We start from the raw sequence: 25,641 nt of genomic DNA, 5'->3' as shown, positions 1-25,641 counted from the left end.
ATTTATGTAGCCAAGGTCATCAACGAAGCGCTCTTTGATGAGGTACGTTGGCCTGATGCTAACGAACGCGCGCTAGCACAATAACCCCCTGATTTTCCTGGTTACGTTAGCCATGTTGATGGCACGTCATGCAAAATTATGCGACCGCGTATAGGTGAGCACAAGCGCTATTATAACAACCGTAAGAAAATGTACTGCTTTAACAATTTGGTTATCATAGAACATGATGGCATGTTCTTATATGTCGATGCTGGTTTTGCTGGTTCCTTTCACGATGTTCGTTGCCTAAGAAAATCACACATTCATGAACATTGGCGTGAGGACTTGGTCAACGATGACCTGGATCAAGTTTTGGAGTATGTGCTTGGTGATCCTGGCTACAAGGGGGAAGAAATGTATATCATTCGCACAATTGACAACAGGGAGATGCTGGTTGATTCAAGCAACCCTGCAGTTAATGCTTCTAACCCACGCCATGCAGCACGTCGCGTCAAGCTGAAGTGACGTATACGAGGTCAAGAAATCACTTTCGGCGCTTCCTAACCGGGAGTAAAAACCGGAGGTACCACTTTAAAGTTCTTTTTGAAGCATGTGCTGGACTAACGAACTTCATACATCGGAGCCTGATGTACTTCACATTTGAAGATAACGGGCATTTAGCACGCAGGATATTCGGAATACATTCGTAAACATTTGGGGATAGCGCTCACGCACACTTTACTAGATCTGTATCTACAATTTAGTCTTATCAAGGACAAGGATGACCTGAAAGAACTAGTTTAACGCGATCCAAAAAACGCTTCTTTTGTAATGACGCTATTGTCACGGAGTAACGCGAGCTCGTCTAGCTGTTTCTTACGGATTTCTAACTTACTGTTGCGCAACTCAACTTGATGCATTTTCGCCTTCTCATCCCTGCGCGCAGATACGTGCAAGAAACTTGTCTTAGCCAATACGACGTGCTCCCTAATCAGATTACCATTGTTCGCCTCTGTCACTTCCATCGTGTCCACCATTCTGTTTATTCCATCTGCAGCACGTGGTTTTACTTCAAGACGAGTTACACCTCTTTTTACAGGATCTGCATTCGAATCTTCACCGATTTTGCTTTCACAGGCTTTGTTTTCATTAGCGACCGCTGCCTCATCATGTGCATCCGTCTTAGTTGGAGCTCGGCTTGGAAGGTTTCCGCTGACCATGTCATCACGAAATCGCAACACGTTGCGCGTGGCGTATCCATCCGACGTTTACAACCTTTGCAGAGTGTCTTCGCACTGCACCGTGACTTTAAGTCCAGCCCCCTCATCAGAGGTACCCGTTACCTGTCCATTAAGTGCACCTCTCAAATCTTCTTGCAGCGTCCGTTCTGCAGGAAGCGACCCTTTGAGAAACTGAACGCCTAAGTCACGGCAGCTTTCCTCGGACTTGTGCATGTAGTCTGCGTACAACTTCTTCCAAACCTTGCTCGGAATTCGTTGCGTGACGTTTTCCTTCGTTCATAAATACCCGCTGAATCTTACGTTGTAGCTCGTTACAAGGATCGCCAGGTTCTCGATGACAAAATGGCATGCTCCAGAGGGTTGACTTGGGGTGGTAGCGGGTCGTTCTGCAGTCGTTTTGTGGCAATGCGAGGGATATATTCGATATAGCTGGTGTCAAGGATTGGCAGAGGTGTACCAGGCGTTTCTTTGAGTACGTTAGAGATAGACGACGATCACATACTTGAGTTTGACGTACGACGGCTGTGAAAGAGGTGTGTGACGTTGTGTGAAGGGCGCGAATGGTTAAATGAATGGTGGTGGTGGTGTGCGGTTTGAGGTCGAAGCGCTACAGAGGCTGTCAAAATTCACGTAAAATTCATATGAAGCGTGTTTTGGAGGTTCTGTGAGTTTTGGAAAAGGCGTTGTTCGTTTTTGTTCATTTTTGCAGAACTTTTGATGGAATTTGTTGTAAAACACGTGTTTCCCGACTTTGCATATAACCTTAGTAGGGCACATTTTATCACAATCAGACAATCCAGGTAGCGATCTGTCGATGTGCGGAGGTGTATCCTAGGTGTACTAGACGCACAGGACTAGAAGTAGACGCCTGCATTCATTGCCTTTACCTCTGCTAGTGTGTAGGGTCTACACTACTGGGTGTATAATTAGCGACTACTATGCAAACTGACGATAAAAGAACACCTGACTAAAGAAGAATTTTCTTCAACTTCGGCTTTTTTAGGTAACGGGTAACGGACGCTGAAACTACGCACGAAAATTGGACGGACTCAAACCAAATTACCTCCCTTGTCGCCAACTATTTTCAGTCCTTTTGAGTACTTACTTTATCCGATACGTTGCCGTTGCGTGCTGTATGGCGTACAATGTCGCATTCATCGCCAAAGATCCGCATGAATGCATTGGATGAGAAGATGGTTTCCGTCCATGGACGGAAACCATCTTTTCATCCAATGCCCCATATATCCCGATTCTTCCTGCAGGAAGAATCGGGATATATGGGGCATGCGACAGTAGATGAATTGAAGAGGTTCTGTCCAGTACCAACCGGCACGAAGATGCAACGCTCCAGACAAAGTTTACGATAGATCATAAGAAAGCAAGCAACATCATTGTTGCTGCATTATCTGACCAAGAACTCAGCGTGGTTCGGTCTTGTATTGGCCCGCCGAATGAAGTGCAAAGACGCCTGGAAAACGGTATGATTCTAGGTCTACCGCAACGCGCGTCACAAAGATGACTGAGTTCAATAACCTCCAATACGATAGCATCAGGAAAAGCATGTGGACATATATTGATCAGATAGCTGCCACACTTGAGCAGCTTGAGGGCATGAAAAATATAATTCCAGACGAGTTATCCATTTCATTGTTGATCGCCTCTGTCCAGGTTCCGGAGCTTACTGCCATCGCGGCAGCAGTTAAGACAATGTTCGATGATTCGATGACATGAGAAATAGTTACGGCTAGACTTCTGGAGGAGCAGATTTCGTTCAAAGGAAGAGAAAAGAAATTTTAACGTGCCGCACCGTCTCAAAATCAATGCGAATTGTAAAAGAAGAATCCACAGCATTGACCAACACTGGTTCAACTGGAAGAACTCCAGGAATTGTTTGGATATGTCGAAGGAAGGTAAAGTTCCCAAACACCCAGATGAGAAAGCAGAACCTGCTAATTAGAAAAATGACAAATCGAAAATGAAGAAACGTGCCGCAATTGCAAAAGCCCATGTGTCCAAATTCTCCCTACCACGTGTCATGATGCTTGACTCAGGTACTACAACGCATATGACAAATGATGTTGAAATTCTCGAAGACACGGCTTTGTGTGAGGTTATTACATCATTTGGCGGCGATTCTGAGATAGTAGCAAACTGTCGTGGGTCAAGGGTTGTGACTTGGCAGTCGCAAGATGGTGTGACTGACATGAGGTTGTCTGGTACACTTGCTGCTCCGAACCTCGCGATGAGTTTCTTATCAATCCCTGGGTTGACCGAAAGGGAGTTATGTGTACTGTTCTTGCCTCAGAAGGTAGTCATTATGGACATTGAAGACAACCTCGGAATTGTTGGGACGGCGTTCAAGGACACTTCTGGACTGTTCTACATACCGAAAGGTGACAAAAGGTTTCATTGCCCAGTGGAGGGGAGCGAAGAAATCATTTGGAAGTTAATGAGAGAAGTAATTAGATGCCACGTGATGGTCCCTAAAGCAGAAGAAGACTTATCTGATGATGTAGACGTACCAGACCTGACAAGCAAAGCCGACAGTGACTCATACCTTGATTCCGAATCTGATGAAGAGTCTGATGTCGGTGGTGTTGTCGAGTTGGATAGCTTAGAAATAGAGTCTGCGGATAGGTTTGGCATCAATTTAACGTCTTGCTTAGAATCTCACGGCTCATGAAGTACGGTTCAATCGAAACATGGCATTCTAGACTCGGGCATCTGGGTACTTCAACTGATATAAAGCGCTTGATTGAAGCCGGTATTCTAACGCTATTGCAGCTTGGGGAAACCATTGCGATCCACGTTCGAAGGGAAATTTTCGACGGTTCTTTCGAGGCATTCTGACGAAAGGTAATGCTCCTGGCTACATCCACGCAGATTCAATGGGAAGAATCAACCCAAGACCGCACGATCGGTACGAGTATTTCTTGACTATCATGATGAACAGTCAAGATTTGTCGCTGTGTGCCTACTGGAATACAAAAGTGAAGCTTCTCAGCGTCTAATTCAGTTCATGAAACGATTCAAGAGGCAGACGGGTGTCCGGAGGAAGACGGCACAAACAGATAGCGGGTCAGAGTTTTTTAGATCGCAGAAGCTATTCGCAGCGGAAGGAGTGGACTTCACAAAATCTACCCCCTCACTCCAGCGTTAAATGGATTTGTTGAACGCACTCATTCCACTCTATTTTCAATGACCGGCACCTGTCTTTTCAAGACTACTGTACTGAAGCGCTTCGTCACGTTGTTCAAGCAAGGAATATCATGATTCAATCATCCACCAAGGAATCCCCATACGTGAAGAACTTCCAAAGCAACCCGTCCTATGCAAAGCATATGTGGCTATTTGGGGGCCGAGTACTTTTTCCGACCAATCACTCCCAATTAGAGCAAGCTTGAGTCAAGATTAGTTGGAAGAGTCAGCATTGGACTCACTCGCCATAAAAGCTCTGGTTATTCTTGCGTGTGTAACTGCAAACTTGTATGCCCTGCTTATCAACTCACACACATTAAACTCATCCAAAACCTGCTCCCACAGCGGCGTACTCGCCACAAACGCCTCCACCATCTCCATATATTTTTGTTTCCACTGCAAAACAAGCCCACATATGACGGTTGTATCGTTCCGCTTGTGTGGGAGGGGAGCGCGTATGCAATACCGTTATTGTTTCGAAACAGTTCTAAAACTGCGAAAGTCATGCAGGACCGCTTGTCATCGTACAAAAAATACCTTACCATTCCCATTTGTAAGGTCCTTCAGGTAGAGAACAATCTACCTGGCCCACGCCAAAACATTAAACATGTCAACGCTTGCGACATCCAGGCGACTGGCTACCATAGCCCCACGAGATAGGACATCAGAAATGCGTTCCAACTTTTTTACCGCCGGTTCCTCGCAATCTTCTGTACCTTATCCTTGTACCCTGAAGGACGAACATTTAACGCTCTACATCACCTCTGGTATGGACAAATATCATTAATGCCATTCGATTAACATTTTAATTGCGCTTGAGATGGATGTTGCATCTCTTTGGACACACACTGAGAGTGGCATGACTGCTGACAATTACAATTGTAATTGTCTGCAGACATGCTACTCTCATCATAAATGACGATTCGTTTGACATCGGTGTTGTGCTCCGCAGTGAGGCGTTCTAACGCTGCTTTGTGCTCCGTAAGCACTTCTGCATTTGTAGCGGCATATCATTTTGCAGCTTGCTCATACAGTTTTCGGAATGAAAAACCCCCAGCGTGTCTCTTCCGGAAGTTTCGACAAAACTTATCTCCCGGCCTGTTTTTAATTCGCACCATTTGACGGCGGCCCAAACGGAAGTTACTAACTAAATTTTGAACTGCATCTTTGAGATCATCCCGTTGCATCCGACGACCATTGAGGCTGTAATCCAGCAGTATTTCTATAATTTGACCTTCTTCCTCGGCAGTGGGCGAACAATTTCTATGAGGCAATTGGCTGTTAGTGAACCTATAGTGAATCCGGCGACTGACATGCGCGGGATGCAAGCTCCGTTTATGATACTGTAGCTTTTGCCAACAAAACAACCACGGATGCTTGCTGTAGAAAGTAGTGGTACCGACCGAGTCCATCGCGGCGTGGGTGCGACGCTAGGTGTGGATTTGAGCATGCGAGGGACTATGGAGGGTTTTGAAGATGTAAAGGAATGAGGGAGAGTGGGTAGTCTCAGGTCTATGATTTGGAACTACGAAGGATGAAGTTGGAACATAATTATCTTAGAATATATGCCTTGGGGACATGGGTTCTGCAATGACGCCGAACGAAGGTTTATGTCCCAGACCTCGCCTTTTTTGAATCGCCAACAGCAAAATGACCATTCCGCGGGAACAACGAACGCGACAATGCCAATGGAAGTGTCAAACGTGGTTAAACACCACCCCTTGCGCTGGCATAGGCCCTTCCCAGTTGTCCAGCGGAGGTCAACGAAGTGTCGAAGGACTCATACTTCAATAATTTATTATATTTCGGCAGATTTTGCAAATGTTCAAATGTATGGTCACACGTTTGAGCATGTGGGAAACCCGCTGTATGAGCCCGAAAGCTTGCTGAGGGCATCATATCGCAACATGAGGCAACGTGTCTGTACGATGTAGCCAGGAGACAATATGCTTGTCTACCGGCTGCTACAGGGACTGTCCACAGTCCCTGTAGCGACCGGTAGACTGTTGACAGTCCCTGTAGCAGCCGGTAGACAAGCATATTGTCTCTTGACTATGGCCTGGAATGGCTGACATCAGACATCCTAATTTTGTCTACCGGGTGAGAGGACATACGCACCGTGACAACCGGGACAAACGGGGGTAAAGGAAATGTTACTCGAAAGGGCTTGTTTCCCGAGGGCGTGGTTCACCGCAGTGCAAAAATCGCAGATGTCCGCACTACTGCCGAAAAGTCTGCACCACATTGCCGACAATAATCGAGCCAACAATTTTACTCGAATCCACTGTAATCGCAATGGCTGACAGTCCCGGTAGCAGCCGGTAGACAAGCATATTGTCTCCTGGTTACATCGTGCAGACACGCTTCCACGTGCTGCGATACGACGCCTTCGGGAAGCCTCGGGGCTCATATCTACACTCGGAGCGTGTCTGCATTCGTATCCAGGAGACAACCCCTACATGTCACTTATGGTCTAGACAATACTGTAGGTTCTCTGCACCGGTCGGTGAATGTGCCACGTGTGCTGTTGAAATTACTCCTTTTTGAGCAGCAGTACTGCAATAAAGGGGGTGCTCAGGATATCGGACAAAAACCTCAATATTAAAAGAAAAAATACTTGTAATTGTCAAGCAATCCCCATTTTTCATCTATTGCGACGGGGACACTCTCAGCCCGTTCTCCAACAGGACTTTGCGAAAAGAACCACGCACACGGCAGGGGAGTGAGATTGAAGCGCGCGGACACTAGCCGGTCCATTCGCCCGGGCGAATGAAGGGAATCGCCCTTTTTATTGCTGTGGATTTTGTTGTCATGCTTGCTAATGTCGGCAGCTAGTCTGCCTCGACTCTCTATGCATTTATGCTACTCCCGTCCTCCTTTATTCTCTCTCCATGTTATGTTTTACGCTCTCACAAAATCCATGTAGGAGAGGATGCACTCTCCTTTGACATCTGAACTTATTAAATGCTACCGTTTCGTGCATTTTTATAATTTCGTTGAGATGCATTTATTTACTACAGTAAAACGTCACCGTCAAGTGCTATTTTTCCACACTCCCTCTACTTCTGACTGTAGCATAATCGCAAAGGTGATTATTCACTGCTGGGGGCGGCTACTGTACACACATGACACGTTTTACAGCGCGTACGCCCGCGGCTGTAAGTACGCGCTTGATGCTCGCTGTGCACGTGTACAGCGGGGCAATCCGGAGTAAGGAACGCGAGCTTACCGTGTAAGCCACTAGATAGATATTGTAGTATGTATGGTAGATTATTCACTTGTATATTAAACGACAGGGCGACCGGGCGGCGGTGGGAGAAAAAGGACAAGCACGGGCTTGGTACCAGATCCTCCACCGCAGGTCTAACCCCGTCCGCTTATTCTAAACGCGTTCTCTTAACGCGAGCGCGTTAACTAGAAACTAACGCGGGTAGCGGTCGCGAACGTACGCGCGCAAACTGGATCCGCCTCCGCCCGTCGGTGCTAGAACGCTAACTAGCGCCGCCCCCGGGCGTCGAACGCGTCGAACCGCTCTACTGCGTACTGTGTTCGCGTCCGCTCCCCACCGCTCTACCACGCTACCACCGGTCGCGTTGTTTTCTGGTGTGTGTGTTTTTGTCCTCTCTCGCGTACACAGGTCTTCGAAGAACCACAGCTAAACCCCCAACGCGACCGGGGGTTTATGCTACATTGGTCTCCCGACCTAGAAGGCCACACGATTATCGCGAGAAGACTATCGTTCGAGTCCGCGTCCACACGCGTCGAAATGGAAGAAGGATCCGCCCCCTCAATTCAATCCGAGCCAGCGAATATGGAGTCAACCGCGTTCCGCACCTCCGAGTCAGCCGCGCTCCGCGTCCCATTCGGCGGCGGTGCCGCAGGTCTCAGTGACCGCGAACCGTCGCCTGAATTATCAGAAGGCCGCGCACGCGCGATGTATGACCGGATCGCGACGTATATTGAAGAGGTCCGGACTGCGCTTCGAATCGACGTAACCGACGCGGTATATTCGCGTTGCATGGAAGAACTACGATCCCGTCGGGAAGGGAGGTTTGAACGCGTCTCCCAGTCTCTGGATAACCTCCGAGCACTAGTCGATCAGCTGCAGAGTCGACTGGTGCTCGTCGAGGAATCGCGTCTCGACTCCCCCGACGAGTTCGGGGAAGGCCGCCCCGAGAGGACGGCCTCTGCGGGACGTACTGACGCGAGACCTTTTCCTTCCGCGGAGCAGATGCGCGCGTTTGCCCATGTGACCGCGCAGTTAAATTCTACACGCCGACGTGTTCGTCAGATGGAACGTACCCCGACGGTGACGTCAGCCCCACTGTTAGGGCCCGGTGGTACTGTACCTCCGAACGCGTCCGGCGCTCAAGATGTGGAACCGGCTCGTGGTGACACCAGTCGGCCCGCATGCGGAGATCGAACAAGGATGCACGCAACTTTCGCGTCCGAAACCCAAGCCCTGCCGCATGTCGCCGGAGACATGCGGCAGACGGTTCGCGTACCTTACGCGGACGGGACTAGACGCGGGAATGCCACCCTGGGATCGAGAGAATCGATTCTCGCTTTTGATCCCCGGTGGGGCGGCTATCAGCCCCAGGATCTCACTACGCGTCGGGGCCCGGAAGACGTCCGTACGCTTCCGGTGACCCCATTTGCCCCATTTGGCACATTGGGCCCCGCGGCCCCCGGGGTCGAGGCGGTCCACACGATGATACAGGAATTTAGCTCCGTAGCTAATTACAGCATGTATCGCCTGGACAACGTCTCGACCCTCGTCACGTCAGGGGACGCGGGGCGAATCGCGAAATATGTGCAGTGTTGTCGTGGGATTCGTCCCACGATGCCCAATTTCGATGGAACGAACGCGATTGAATTACTCCCCGTCCTGAAAGATGTGCGCATCACGTTCAATTCGCAACATCTGACGGAAGGGGTCGCGATTCGCGTTCTCGCGCATTTTCTCGAACGCGACGCGGAAAGATTATATACAAGCTACACTATGCGCGGAATCCGCGCAGGCCAGCTCCATGACGATGTGAGCTGGCCTGGGCTTATTAATCAATTTATCAAGCGCTACCTCACTGATGACGTACTGGGGGTAGCGCACGATGCCGTCGCGTCGGCTCATCAGAAGCCGCACGAGACGGAAAACGCGTTCGCGGATAGGCTCGAATCGAACGCGTTCAAGTGCACAGCGGTATTTACGGAGCAAGCCTTGGCTCATTATTTTGTACGCGGATTGGCTCCCGCGACGCGAGCAGCGGTGGCAGAGACCGTCCAGAGGTTGCCCGCGAACCAGAAGACGGCCTGTCAATTATCAGACGCATCGCGACCGCAGAAGGAACCACGTTTCGCGCCCGACGCGGACTACCGCTGCCGAACCCGAAACCGGCAGCGAGGGGAGGGAGAGCCGCCAGGTCGAACGCGACGAGCTGCCCCGCGTCAGCCCTCCACGTTAACGAGGAGGATTGGGAAGCTGACCCCGTCCTCGTCATGAGAGGCGGGGAGGCTACAGGAGGCCGGCCGTCAACGCCGGCGTCGACGGAGACCACGGGCAGCTTTGCCACCGCGTTCGGGCATACCCCAGCGGGGATAGGTGGTCCGGACCACCGCATCGCGGAATTGGACATTTCGCGTCAAGGAGGGGGACGCATACCCTCCTGTGTTCCCCGGCTCACCGAGGAAGAGGCTCGTCAGGCGGCGACCTTCGCCTCAGCCGACGGGAGCACGTACGTCTGCTGGCTGTGCAGAACGCACGGCCATGCCATGTACGCGTGCCCCTTCCTCGCGCCGGAGCAGCGGATGTTTACCGCGTATCGAAACTACCGGTACCAACTACAGACGCGTCCAGGGATGAGGAACCCCCTCCAACAGTCGGTCGCTGGTGACCGTGGTCCGCGTTCGGGCCACGCGAATCGCCCCGGGGGAGGCGTCCGTTTCGCCCCTCGCGGAGGAGGATACAGACGCGAACAACGCGATTTCCGACAAGCCGACACGCGATACCCGCGTCATGATGGAAGAGGAGAACGCGGTCGGTCCAGATTGCCGACCGGGGTACAGAACGCGATAATGTACCTCCAGGACTGGGCAGGGGATCCGAATCCCCTGCCCCTACAGGAAAGCGAGCGAGAGCCGACTCTCGCCGCCCCCCAGATTTTACAACGTCCGAACGTTGAAAATCAACCCCGCGAGGTACTGGAGTACTTCGCGGATGCTGCCGCTCCAGAGTGGGTAGGGCCAGGCCAGCCACTCGAACGGAGGTCCGGAGCCGCGTTGGCTACAGATAGCGGCGCGACTAGCACGGATAGTTCAGGTAGCTCAAAAAACGCGTAAAGGCGGTCACGTTTACGTGGTCACGTGAACCGTCTCGCTCTTATACCCCCGACCCGTCCATGTACCCCTATCAAGGGCGAGGTGAATATTTACCGATAATATTCCCCCCGCCGCAACACGAAGTCACCGAGACCCCCACCGGTCCGGTGCAAAAACAAGTATTTATCAAACGCGAAATTACCGCGGCTTCCGTAAGCCCGGTACCACCTCACGAACGCGAATATTTCCCGACCGCCGGAGGTCGGATGCCACGGATCCGCCGTGAAGGCAACAGGGCCAGCGAGAGCCCGGTGCAAGAAGAAGAACGCGACGTGCGCGTCGAGAAGGCGCCGCATGAAGAAGTAACACGTGAAAAACGCGTGGGCCCCTCCTTGGGCCCAAGGAGTCAAGGGCCGAAAGACGAACGCGAGGCCTCGGACCCCGACGGTCAAGGAAGAAGAACGCGAAGAAGGGGCAAGACGCGACGCCGACGCCCAAAGCGAAATGCCCTGTCGCGAACGGCCCCGCCTAAGATCGTCGAGGGCGTCGTCTGTCTGATGACGTCCAAGATCTACAATATATTGGGCTCGATAGCTACTGAGAAGAACGCGTTCAAGCCGTACACTATCGCCATCGATACATGTTCTGGCTACAATCTGGTGAGGAAGGCCGACCGTCCTCCTGATTGGACGCGACACGCGATACGCGACGCGCCATTGCCAAGGCTGGCCGGAGCAAACAGCAATCCGTTGAGGCTGAGCGCAGTGGTCCGCTTGGTTGTCCGGATTTGGAACACGATGTTCCGAGTCCCGTTCGTCGTCGCGGACCAACTGGGTGTTCCCGTGCTTCTGGGCACCGCGTTCATTGACGCGCATGTCCGGAGCATCGACATAGAAGCCCAGAGGCTCGAGCTCCGGCATGGGGGCGCCGTGGCCATCGTGACCGCGAAGCGGGAGCCGTCTCCCCCTACAAGGCGACATGGACGCGAGACAAACCGCGCAGAAGTACGCGAAGAAACCCAGCACCCGATTCGGATCGCGCGCTGGGTAAATTTCCCCGCTATGTCGCAAGTTCGCGTGCGCGTTACGACAGCGGGGAGAGGCCTGGTATTTTTGGAGCCCAAACCGTCGCTGAAGCACCGCCACGGGGTGCAGCTGACCAACGGTGTCGCGGAAGTGCTACCAAACCAGGTCTTCGAGGTTATGGTCGCGAATTTTTCGCGTCAGGTACGACGACTGCCGAAACATACAGTCGTCGGATACGCGAAACGGAACCCTCTTGCCATTCTGACACCGGAGCGTCGGGTGGCAGAGGAGATCGCGCACACGTTGCACATTTCCAACTTGGACGGCCAAGAAGGAAAATTAGGAGCATGACGACCTGACTCCACCGCGAATATGAACGTGAACAAGAACGCGGACGAGGAGCACGCGAGGTACCAAAATTTCGCGGAAGATTCCGGACGCGTACAGTATAAGGATCCCAAGTCGGACGCGGAAGATTGGGAAAAGGAGATTGATCTATCACATGTGAAGGACGAGGAATTACGCGTACAGGTGCTTGAGATGCTACGCGAACACGCAAGTTTGTGGAGCGGGTCGCTCGGGATGATCCGAGCGACGGAACATCGCATCCCACTTGAGCCCGGCACGAAGCCGATACGCGCCATGCCCTACCGCAAAGGGCCCGCGATGCGCGAAATGGTCGCGAAAGAAGTGAAGAAAATGTTGAACGCGGGAGTGATAGAGCCCGCCACACAATACGGAGTGGGCGTCCCAGGTTGTCCTTGTCCCAAAGAAGGACGGTAGTCTACGCTTCTGTGTGGACTACGGTCGCTTGAACGCGAAAACGCTGTCGGATTCGTATCCGCTTCCGCGTATGGACGACTGTATTGATTCATTGGGGGACGCGGCTGTGTTCACTACGCTGGACTGTAACTCAGGATATTGGCAGATTCCGGTCGCGCCGGAAGACTGCGACAAAACCACCTTTACCACCCATATGGGAACCTTCCGACATTTGCGGATGCCATTCGGGTTACGCGGAGCTCCAGCCACTTTTCAACGCGCGCTGGACATAATTCTATCACGCGTACGATGGCAGATTTGCCTAGTGTATCTAGACGACGTTATCGTCTTTTTGCGTACGCACGCGGAGCACACGAAACATTTGGACGCGCTTTTGGGACTTTTGAGAAGCGCCGGCATTTCTCTCAAGTTGAAGAAATGCAGCTTCTTTCAGCCACACGTACACTACCTGGGGCATGTGATATCCCCAGGGAAGTTAAGCGTGGCAGAAGCCGCGGCAGACGCGTTCAAAACATTTACATTTCCCCGAACCTTGACACAAGTCAGGTCATTTCTCGGCGCATGTAATGTCTACCGCCGCTTTGTGCAGGGGTTCGCGAAAATCGCGCGCCCCCTCACCGATATGACGCGGAAGGACGCCGATCCGGACTACGATAACCCGACCGCGGCTCAGGTTCACGCGTTCGAAGAGCTCAAGGCGCGGATGATCGCGCCCCCAATTCTCGCGCTCCCGAGATACGGACAGCCGTATATGATTGATACTGACGCGAGCGCGTATCAACTGGGATGCACGCTTTTACAAGAGCACGACGGGGCCAACGATTGGCGTCCCGTCGGCTATTGGTCGTATTCCCTCAACGATAGTGAGCGGAACTACAGTGCGACTGAACGCGAATGTTTCGCCGTAGTGTGGGCCGTCCGCACACTACCGCCCTACATTGAGGGAACCAAATTTACCGTGAAGACAGACCATGACGCGTTACGATGGCTGATGTCCCTCACAGAAAGCTCCGGCCGACTGACGCGTTGGCGACTACGGTTAGCGGAGTATGAATTCACCATCCAATACAGACCTGGACGCGTTCATCAAGTACCCGACGCGCTCTCGCGTCTCATTTCCCCGAGGACCGCCGACGACCCTCGGAAGGCCGTCGAGGTGGATGACGACATTCCCACCTTCGACGGCACTACCGTACGCGATGTGTCAGATGAATTACGCGACCATACCTGTACCGCGAAATGCGACCACAAGAGCGACCACGTGTTCGTTGCAACGCGAAACAAGGCGGGGAGAAGGAGAAAAGCGCGTTCCCGCAACGGGCCGGTGGGCAACGAAGAAGCCCCGGCTTTACAAGAACGCGACGACCTATGGGCTGAGATAGAAGAATTCGACGCGGTGGATATTGAACGCGCTCAAGAACCAGGAATTGACGCGTCAGGCTCCCAGGTCGCTCCTCCACAGGATGACCTGCCGGCCCCTCTCACCCTGGAGGAGATAGCCGAGGAGCAACGCGTCGACGATTTCTGCCAAACCGTACTGGCCAGACAATCGAAAAGTCGCGACTCCGCGTTCTTTGAGGACCACCAAGGGGTTTTGAAGCGCAAGCACCCCTACGATCCTGAAATCATTTAAGTGGTGGTCCCTCAGTCACTACGCGCGCGTCTGTTGCGGCTCTGCCATGACCCCGCGATCGCGGGACATCCGGGGCAGCACCGCATGTATCACGCGCTCCGACGCTGGTATTACTGGCCACATTTGGCCGCGGACGTGGCAGCAACAGTACGCGGATGCCGGACATGCGCGAAGAATCGCGTCAAACTCCGAAAACATCTCAACCGGCTGAGATTGTTCCCCGCTACGTGTCCATTGGAGAGCCTCGCGATAGACATTCTTGGACCGCTTCCGAAGACCAAAGAAGGAAAACAATACCTTCTGGTAATAACGGACCGGTTCACAAAGTTAACTCAAGTCGTCGCGTTGAGGACAGTGACCGCGTACACAGTGGCGACCGCGTTTTGTGACGCGTGGGTTTTCAAGTACGGCATTCCGCGTTCGCTGTTGTCCGATAATGGACCTCAATTTAACGCGAAGTTCTTCCACAGCGCGTGCCGGATCCTGGGGATTACGAACTTGTATACGTCCGCGTACCATCCCCAGACCAACGGCCAAGTGGAGCGCTACAACCGTACTATCGCGTCTATGTTGCGTAACTACGTCAACGAACGCCAAGACGATTGGGATGTGTACGTGGGGCCGTTACCTTACGCGTACAACTCCCACGTACACAGGTCTACGGGTACGACCCCATTCGAGCTTGTACTCAGTCGACCTCCCCCAGAATTTTCGCTTCGAAGGACGGAGGGGAACGCGCCCCTTCCAGATAGAAAAACGCATCGCACGGAGTTCCTTAAGAAACTTGACGAGACAATTCAAAAGGCATATAGCAGCCTGCGACGAACGCAGGCTCGCTACAAACGCGATTTCGACAAACGCGTGAGACGCGTAAACACGCGAGTCAAGCCTGGAAATTATGTATACCTCGACCCTACGGACGGAGCGAAGACATCAAATAAGCTCGCGTCACCACCCGTGGGACCTTACCGCGTCCTCGCGAATGACCAACGTACCATCAAGATTGATCGTGATGGGGTCACAGAACGCGTGTCCGCTGATAGGTGTGGGTACACGCCACCGCCTGTGGACGCACCACGGGCAAGCACAACCGCGCCGGGTGACCTTGCTGACAAGGTCACCACGGGGACACAGTACGCGGCGGACCGGCTTCTCGATCATCGCGTAATGGAAAACGGGACCGCGGAGTTCAAGGTGAAGTGGGCAGACTACGAAGAGCCCACGTGGACAGCAAGGACACATATCCCCGAAGAACTCGTCTCGCGTTACGCGAGCCGACTACGCGCACGCACGAGTAGGGACCTCGCAACCGAGTTGAACGCGGACGTTCAACCTTAAGGAGAGGGGCCTCAACCGCTTCTGACGCATCGCGTTCGAAGTAACTCAGGGAAGCGAAGCACGCGCGCCCCTCGGCAGAGCCGACAATCAAGAAAGAATTAGACCCTGAGCAGCCATGCAAAATGAGGCGGACGAACGCGGACTGTATTCGCAAAAACCGGAAGGCTGAAGATACCATACCAAACGCCCGAACGAGACGGTTGACGTCGGAATAATACGCAAGGTGAGATGGAACACTGGGTCCGCAGACAGACAGCAGAGAGCACAGTACACGCGCAATGACGCTCCACGCTCGACAGGGCTACTATACCTATGCTGACTCCAGGCCTCCGCATTGGAGTAACGAAGCATAGAGCACGCCTTGGAAACCCCACGATCAGTAGCGGGACAAACGACGCCACGCCCGACGCACAGAGATACACACGCGCAAGAAGAACAATGGAGATAGGCCCCAGGACTTAGACGTGAGACGCCGCAAGTCACGAGACGAGCCAACGCCTCATGAATGAGCAGGAGATGACGTCCGGTACTGTACGCTCGTGTGCAGTGGCCAAGCCGCCGCCTCCCGGCGGAAATTTAACGAGAAATTAGCTCGGATGACGCGGTCAGCGACATGGCTTACACTGGCGCGCCGTACGCGGGACACGCAATTCTGGAGTAACTCGCACCGCGCCGCGATCCAAGACGCCGACGCCCCTCCTCGCCACCACGTCCTTGGACTTCATGGGTACGGACCCTGTGGACGATCGCGCAGCCGCGGCCGAATTGCACGCGACATGGCCGCGCAGACGCGATCGCCCCGCTAATGATACCCGAACGCGCATCAAGTACGCGAACGTGCCCTCAAAGCAGCACGGAGCTAGCTATGCTAACGATCGCGCAGTCGCGGCCGAATGTACGCGACACGGCCGCGCAGACGCGATCGTCCCGCAAATGATACCTGAGTCACTCGAATACACATCAGCGGGGCGGAACGCCTCTCCGAACGCGTATGACCCCTGCGGGGGCCACTGACTCTGACGTATCTGTCTTTTTTTTGCGAACCGCGCACGCGAAGCAGGAGTTCGTCGCGCGACAACCAATATGAGTTACGTCCACACCCTTGGGGCATGAACAACGGGAAGAGAAGAGAAGACCAGAAGACTGTCACGCGACGAACAAGGTATAAATAAGACTGCCGCTCAACCGGGCAGAGGCCAAGTGGCCATAGAAGAGACCAAGGCATGGCGCACCCCCGCCACCGCAAGCAAGAACCCGTCGCAAGGACCTCGGCGTACTGCGTCTGCGCACGATGCCATTACGAGAACTACCTTCGCGTTCGTCACGAGAATCGTCGAGCGCTTGGACCGGCGAAGCCCTGATCTATGGCCACGCCAATTACCATGACACTCCGGCATAACGTCACCCTCAACCGACCCACTGGCTGCATATCACTACGCGGCATGCCACCTGATCAACCAAGTGCCACCCGAGCGCAGGTCCTCGCCCGCGTGCACACAGTAGCTGCACAGCTCGAATTCTCACTACCGACACGCAAGGATCGGGAGGAGCAATATATTTTCCCATAGGCTCGAAACTTCAACTCCCCCCGAGGAACGAGCCCAACTCCCCGCACGCGGCTTATACGCCTCTGTGAACCGGTGACCAGACGCCTTTCGTCTCGTTGGTCCGGAAGAGCCGTGCCAATTCTTTCATGCCCTCGTATCTTACTCTCCCGAGGCCGACCTGAGGAGAACGCCGTCGCATAGTTTCTGCCATAACCGACGCCATGTCAACAGAGCAATGGCGCACCCTACGACAAAAGACCCCCATATTGACACCGTTCGGGATTCAAGAGCATAACGCATTACTACAAATTGTGCAGCTTCATAAGGAATGTCAAGCCGGAGGCGCAGGAGGAGCTGATAACCGCGTGATCAACCAGATCCGGATCGCGGTTGACAAACTGGAGCGGAAAATACTGGGGTTGTCAGTGGAGCGACGACCATGCCGGACATTTTGGACTCTACACTCACGTGACCGGGGCCTCGAGAGCAACGTTTGCACACGGCACTACCAGATAGGGAGTCACGCGCATCGATCTGGCTCTCAGTTCGTGATATGGACTTGCACTGCTCTCGCTCTCCCTCAGTCCGCCCCACTGCCGCCGCCACCGCCACCATGACACCCTCCATCTCCACCGCCGCGCCGATGCTGCGCAATCTCGTGCGGCTCTCGCGCGCGAAGATGACCGTACTCTCGGCCACCACCTACCTCGCGGCCGCGCTCCTCGCCCCCTCGCTGCACCCGCCCACCTTCCTCTGCGGCTGGCTCTTCATCCTGCTCACCCAGTTCGCCACCCACTTCCTCGGCGAAGTCTACGACCTCGCCTCGGACCGCCTCAACAAGCACGCCACCCCGCTCACCGGCTGCTCCAAAGTCCTCCTGCGCCGCCTCCTCACGCCGCCGCCTCCGCCGCAGACACGGGCACATCCCCAGACCTCACCCACGTCTCGCTCGACCTCAACCGTCTCCCCGCCACGCCGCCGTCAGCTCTCCGGACAGACTGCGACGTCACCGTCGTCGGCGCAGGCGTCGGCGGCTGGGTCGCCGCCGCCACGCTAATAAGTCTGCGCCGCCGCGTCGTCTTACCAGAACGCCGCACCTCCCCCGCGGACGCCGGCGCCGGCGTCGATCTCGCCCTCTGGCCGCCCGCCATCACCATCCTTAAGACGCTCGGCGTCCCTTCCGACTTTTTCGACACCCACTGCTTCCCGCTGCACACGGTCCATCTATGCAACATGCAGTTCTCCACCCCGGGGGGCATTGAATCCCCCGACGCCGCCGCGCCCGTCGCCACCGTGCTCAAGACCCCCAACAGGGACGCCGTCACGCACGGAACCGGCGAGAGCTTCGTCCTCGTGTCGCGCGAGCGGCACATGCGCGAGCTGCACCGCCTGGTCCCGCTGGGCGTCATCGTGTACTGCGCGGACGTCATCGGCGTCACCGAGCACGAGGACGACGACTCTGCCACTACCACCTTCCGCGTGTCCGACGACGACGACCCCGCCGCCATCCCGCGCAAGACCAAGCTTAAGTCGCGCATCGTCATCGCCGCCGACGGCGCGCGCTCGAGCCTCCGCGGGCACGTGTCAGCCCCCGACGCCGCGCCCGACGCCGTCGCCTTCTGCGGCGAGGTGTGCTACCGCGGCGTGCTGGACCTCTCCGCCGGGGGCGTTCATCCCCGCGTCGCCGCGCTCCTCCCGGACCCCCCCGCCGACCGCACCATGCGCATCAACTACGGCGCCGGCCTGCGCTCCTCGTTCTGCCACATGAGCGCGGACGGTTCGCAGGCCTACGGGTGGGTGAAGATGCCTGCCGCGGAGATGCCGCGCACGCGCAAAAAGCTCGACCCCTGCCCATGGCCCGAGACGCTCAAGTCGCTGCACGACGCGACGCCCGACCACGCCTTCTACATGCACGCCATCGAGGACGGGCGCGCGCTCCCCGGCTGGAGCTCGCCGCGCGTCGCACTCGTCGGCGACGCCGCGCACGTTGTCACGCCCAACATGGCGAAGGGCGCATGCCTGGCTGCCGAAGACGCCTTTGTCCTCGCGGCGGAGCTCGCCACGTACTGGCACTGGCCCGATGGGCACCTCGAGGCGTTTGCAGAGTACGAGCGAAAGCGCAGGCCGTACGCAGAGGCCGTCGCGGCGGAAGCGAGGAAGCCGCTCCTCTTGGGGCGCTGCAGTACGGCATGGCATTCGTACTGTACGCCGAGCAGCGTGCCACCGCAGGGGCTACGCCCGACGCGGTCGTATTTTAATTTCCGGAAATTTTTGGCATGCGCACGAGAGCGCACCAATCACCGATCATGCCAGATTTTTGGCCAAAAAATTGCCTCCGGAGTTTTTTCGGAAAATTTTAGGTGATTTGATCAAGAGCATCAGGCTGTCCTATGCGTACGCGCGCATGTCGCGCCGCGCAGGCACGCCCCCCCATGCTTCACGTGGCCCCTGCCCGCGCTGACCGCTGCTTTCTGGCACTCGTCGTCGCCCGTTGAGCACAGCGAGAAAGGGGAGGGGATGTTCCAAAAGGAGACCGGAGGAGGTCGCGTGAGGAGCGATAAGCGCAGATGGCGCTGTAGAAAGGTCCCAGGTCAGCTGAGACGGGAGGTACGGCGTGCTATCGGACGATTCGCCAACCCGCCTCTGTGGTGTGTGAAACGGTCGGCACTGCCACAAGATAACTTGTTGCGTTGCAAAATTTGGACGCGTTGCAAAAGAATATTCAAAGAAGACGGCCGTTGAGCAGCCCCTTTTTTTACGGTAACCATCTACACGCACGACTACTTACCGACGGGCAACTATGACCAAGTCTCGAAATCACGGGTTAGCCCTACCCGGGGCTCCCTCCGGACCCGCACCGTAGGGGTCCGGGGGACAATAGCTGGGATGACGAGGGACCTCGTGCACCTCGGCGTAGGTTGGAATGTGCGCGTACGGATCGCGGACAGGCTCCCGCCACACAGGAGTAGGGTTCAGGGGCGGTAGGCCACCCCCGCCGGAAGACATCGCTCTGCTGTTGCGGAGTGCGTCACGCTCCCTGCGGTACCGGTCCCGGTCAGCGCACGCGCGCTCATACGCGTCCATATGCTGGAGCTTATCCTCCCGAGACCGTCGTAACTCCTCCGTGGCGAGCTGTAACTCCGATGACAGCCGCTCGCATTCACTGGCTCGGCGGTGCGAGTCATCCGTCCGCTCCAAGAACCAGGTGGACAACGTTACCAATAATTCCCTGACCGACCAGGCGCGGTCCCGTAAATTACCCAGAGCTCGAGAGAGCTTGGGTATGTCTGCCACTTCGCGCCGGGCAACGGGGAGGTCGCGCACCTCGGACCCGCGAATAGGCCCACACCCCAGCGGCGCCAGGGGCGGGACCGGGGGCACGACAGGAGCCAGCTTCGCTGCAGGGCCAGCCACCGACAGCCTGGCAACTCGGGAAGGCGTACCACCTATGACGTCGAGGGTCGGACTAACCGCGTCCAAATCGCGGTACCTTTTGCGCCGCGCCTCACGCGCGTCGGAGCCTACGCCCCCGAACGCGCCCGTACGAGGGAGAGTTGTCGGACCCGATTCGGAGGAGGACACGAACGTATCGTTCCGAATATCATATTGCAGGAACGCCGCCCGCTCGCCGAACGTGAAGTCAGTCCACAGGCGCCGGGCCTCCTCTTCGACGCGAAGCGCGCGTTGCAGAAGCTCAATGGCAGAGCCGAAGGTCCAGAGGAAGTGCGTAGAATGCCACTCCAGAGGATGGAGTGCCACATTTGGAAGTCCCATAGCGACCCTCTCCAAATATGCAAGCGTGGCGGGGGGCTGGATAAACAACCACCGGTTGACGCAGACCTCGCTTATTATGGCGCTGGTCATAGACCAAGCCCATTCGCGTTCGCAGTTATACGTGAGGAGGCCCCAAGCGGGATGGAGGAGGTCGAGACATGCGTATCCAAAATGCTTCAGGATGAACGGTAGCAGCGGATGGATGCCCAAAGATGGGAGGAAGTACGGACCGCGTCAGGTAAGGCCGGGAAGTCAGCGGGGGTGAGTCTCCCTTCGAACGAGGCGGAACGGAAAACGCGACCATCGACTTCATCGATCCTCCTGTACGCCGACCAGTCGTGATGCGCAACCGCAATGCCGTGGAAGCGCATCAACGCACTCGCGGACTTTTGCAGAGACACGCGTGGTTTGGAATACGCGTACGGCCGAGGGCACACGTAAAGCGACGAGATTCCAGACAACACAAACTGGTGCGGACCACCGCGGGGGCCAGAGAACATGGCAGAGGCCATGCGATCGATGTACTCCGCCTCCGCCGGGCTGTACGCGAAGGTGCGATCGCAAGGAATCTAGTCCGGCACCTGGTACGCCGTGCCCCTACCCTCGGCCATAAGGCGGTCGAGAGCCGCTGACGACTCCGCCGCGAAGCCCGCCTCATGGATCTTACGAATGCGCACGAGGTCTGGGCGGAGGCCAGAACTTGCTAGCAACTCCGCCACTGTGACTCGAATCCGCGCATGACGACGCCACGGGTAGCGCAGTCGGCTGAGAGGGAGCGGCACGGAACCTTCCCAAGGCATCCCCAACCACTGGGTGGTGGACGGCGCGGCGGTGGTGTCCTCCGCCCCAGTGCGTACGCGCTCACTGACTGGCGCTCCGGGACAGCGGCAACTCCCACAAGCTCCGTATGAACCCTCTTCGGGTTGGTAAAGCATCACCGTGGGGGCGGGAGCCAACAGAAAACCGCCTACGCGCGGCGTGGACGCGCTCTCCCCCTGCGAGGCAGGTATCGCACAGACGTCGAGAACGACCGAAACCGTGGAATCGCGTGAGCGGGCCCTCTGGAACGGGGAACGGTGCTCCCCTAAAGGGTTCCCCTAGGCACTTGGTGACACTGTGGTACCCCGACCGGCGTCGCTGGCCGACAGGGTCGATAGCGGGTCAGGAGGTGAGCCCGAAGGCCGCGGGCCCGAGCCCCTGTCGTTGACGTGGTTGGGCATCTGAGGGGAGGACCGAGCGCGGTGAGACGGGAAGAGAGCGCGTCAAGAGCAAAAACCTCCAGCGGCACGACAGGACAGCCCGCGACTAGCGGGGAGCGGGGCAGAGCTTTTGGCGCTCGATCAGTTGACTCGTCCGCCGCCGTCGTGGCCGTGGAAGAGAAAAAAATGGAAAAAATGGAGGGCAAATTTTCACCTAGTCGGCTGCGCCCGCATCTGCATCCTACACCCCGATTTCGTCTCTCACGAAGGACGCACGGTGCACCGCCGAGCCAACGCGCAAAGCGTACGCACTCCGCTTGCCCCTGCGCCGTATCATACTGCATGCGTCCTAATGAATGCGCCCTCAGACCGGCTCGCACGCATGACACACGGGGTCGCCGCACACACACGGATGGATAGGTCACCGCTGACCCCCACGAACGCGTTAGGCCGTATCCCAGGAGGGGAGGTACGAGACGGAACAACAAGTGCTGCTCACTCGCGGATGGGCAATGCGAGGGTATCAGAAAGAGTTCGAGGGGAAGCGGAAGGGGGATGAGGGGATCCACGCTTGATGACGGGTCGAACCCCGGAATGCGCAAGGACACGCTCAGAGCCTCACGAAGGACCGGACGGCGACGCAGAAGAAAAATTTGGACCTACTCGCTCATTAGAATAGACCGCGGAAACGCAAAACGCATATTGCTGGTCGTACGGGGCCCAGCACGCCTTGACGGGCGATGGAAGAGGCCATGTCGATGGACCGCGACGGTGAATGAGGGATCAGAAGCGCGCACCGGATAGACACAGGCAGTGCTACACGCGGAGCATACACCCCGGGCCGAGGGTGGAAGTGGACGTGTGGATACCGAAGCATGGGTACTCGACTCGTCGTCCTCGACTAGAACCCCCCCTCGCTCCCTACCAAGAGAGTGAACGCGGACGTTCACGCCTAAGGGGGGGCTATGTAGCATAATCGCGAAGGTGATTATTCACTGCTGGGGGCGGCTACTGTACACACATGTCACGTTTGACAGCGCGTGCGCCCGCAGCTATAAGTACGCGCCTGATGCTCGCTGTGCACGTGTACAGTGGGGCAATCCGGAGTAAGGAACGCGAGCTTACCGTGTAAGCCACTAGATAGATATTGTAGTATGTATGGTAGATTATTCACTTGTATATTAAACGACAGGGCAACCGGGCGGCGGTGGGAGAAAAAGGACAAGCACGGGCTTGGTACCAGATCTTCCACCGCAGGTCTAACCGCATCCGCTTATTCTAAACGCGTTCTCTTAACGCGAGCGCGTTAACTAGAAACTAACGCGGGTAGCGGTCGCGAACGTACGCGCGCGAACTGGATCCGCCTCCGCCCGTCGGTGCTAGAACGCTAACTAGCGCCGCCCCGGGGCGTCGAGCGCGTCGAACCGCTCTACCGTGTACTGTGTTCGCGTCCGCTCCCCACCGCTCTACCACGCTACCACCGGTCGCGTTGTTTTCTGGTGTGTGTGTTTTTGTCCTCTCTCGCGTACACAGGTCTTCGAAGAACCACAGCTAAACCCCCAACGCGACCGGGGGTTTATGCTACACTGACGTGACGTATTCTCATTTTGGCTTCTGTCAATCCATTGGTTCACGGGGTGCGTGATTCGTGCACTTTTTAATGTGTTGATTATTGAATCGTTCCCGTTAGTCCTTGTCAAGCAGTCGGTTAGATTGTGTGCAGATGGAATGAATCCGATCTGTTCCATTTCCTTTTGCTGGAACGCCTTTTTGGCTCCCTTGAAGTCAATCAGTAGTACTTTGTCAACCGTTGTAGATGCCTTTGTGATAACATCAGATATTGATAGACTACCGAAAACATTAAGATTGGTTTCTTTATGTCCATCATCTTCTGTATGTCATGTCTGAGCATGAAGGCCATATTAAATGAGTCAGCAAAGGCCATTGTTTCCCTGCCTAAAACTGATCTTGACAATCGCTTAGCCTTATGTGACGACCAATAGAGTGGTTGGAAAAGATTGCTGCTATCACATAGAAATATTATGTATCCAAACTGAGAAGAGCCGTCGGAGTTGTTTGCATACGAAGCATCTGAATAAACTCTGATGTGCAACTGATTATCGTCAAGTTTGGGATACGTTAGTGGTAGATATGGTTCTTTCTTCAGTCGTTTAATGATGCGGTTGATGCATAGAATTTGAAGTTTGAGATTTGTAGTATACTGTGATTCAGTAACCTTGGCGGCTTGTGCAATGGAGAAACTAATATCTGGTCTAATGTACGTAATCCAAGCTAACTTGTCTCTTAAAGATCGATATGACTTGTACGTGGCCGTGTTTAAGAGCTTCTCTATCTTCCCAATGTACGAGGTTTGGTGAATCATGTATTCAGAATCCTTTTTCTCAATCTGTACTCCGACGAAATTGAACTTATCGTAAGCTCTTCCCGTACACTTGAACTTCTCTTCTGTCTTGTGGGCGAGATCTGAATACTCCTTGGTGCCTGCTTGGAGGTCATCGTCTACGTAGGTAAGGCCCATGTCATCAAGCTTGTATCGTATGCTTTTGAAAAAAAATGCTCCATCACCGGTTGTTCCGGTCATGTTGAAGTCTTCTGTTATGTGATTGCTGATGGTGCGGCCCCAGTAATCACCACTGTCGGCAAGACTGTACAATTGTTTTAGCAACTTCAGCAACTTGCCCTGGTTCAGTTCAAAATCTCCAGTCGGTATTATGTATACATCCCTCATTAGTTTTCCGCGCTTGGAAGGTATGATTGGGTCACATCTGTTGAAAATAATCGGAATCAGCATATTGCAGCCAATCCCATCAAAATTCGTGTGGAGTGTTGCCTTGGCGTAGCAGTATCGTGGAAAAGAGACGGTTTTAGCTTATCCCTGTATCCTTGAACTACAAAACGGGCTTTCTATACTTCGTCTTTAGTGCCTTCATCCTATATTGCTAGTACAAATCTACCACCGAGAATATTTGCGTTCTCAAGCACTTCTGACTTGCAGACAAGGTTCCAAGTTCCTTCTTCAATCAAACCTTTCAGCTCCTTTTTCTTTGCAGCTCTGAATCTTTCATCGGTCGATCTAGGGTCACCAGGTTTGATAACTTCAGTGAGTTCTACATCAAAAATAGAGGGCTTTGGTCTGTTTTCTGACTTAAACGGCTCCAACATCGTAGTCAGGAACTTGTTGCGTGAGAGCATGTGTGTTGGTTCAGAGCTTTCTCGACAATAAGGCTTAACTTGTTGCATGTTCATGGTCTTATGCCATTGCCCGTCGTTGCTCTTGACATCAGCTATTTTGTCCCTTATACCTGTGATGGTAGCAGGTCCAATCCATTCTTTACTTCTTTCTTGATATACAAGTACTTCTTGACCTATTTCAAATACGAAATCTGTTGCGGTTGGCATGCATCTGGTAAGAGCAGCAAGAATGCGCCTCTCTGCTACTGCAGCATTCATTTCCATTTGTGCCTTTGAAAGTGCAAGCATTCTTTCTTTCTGAGAGGGTATATCTGAGCTAATGATTGGGAATCTTAGTATTATCCTGAATACAAGTAGTGAGGGAACAAGTCTGTTATCTCCGTTGGTATCGTTCAT

This window comes from Chondrus crispus, genomic scaffold (genome assembly GCF_000350225.1).
Source record: "Chondrus crispus Stackhouse genomic scaffold, scaffold_166, whole genome shotgun sequence".
NCBI classification, from domain to species: domain Eukaryota; phylum Rhodophyta; class Florideophyceae; order Gigartinales; family Gigartinaceae; genus Chondrus; species Chondrus crispus.
Note: the sequence above shows the minus strand (reverse complement) of the source record.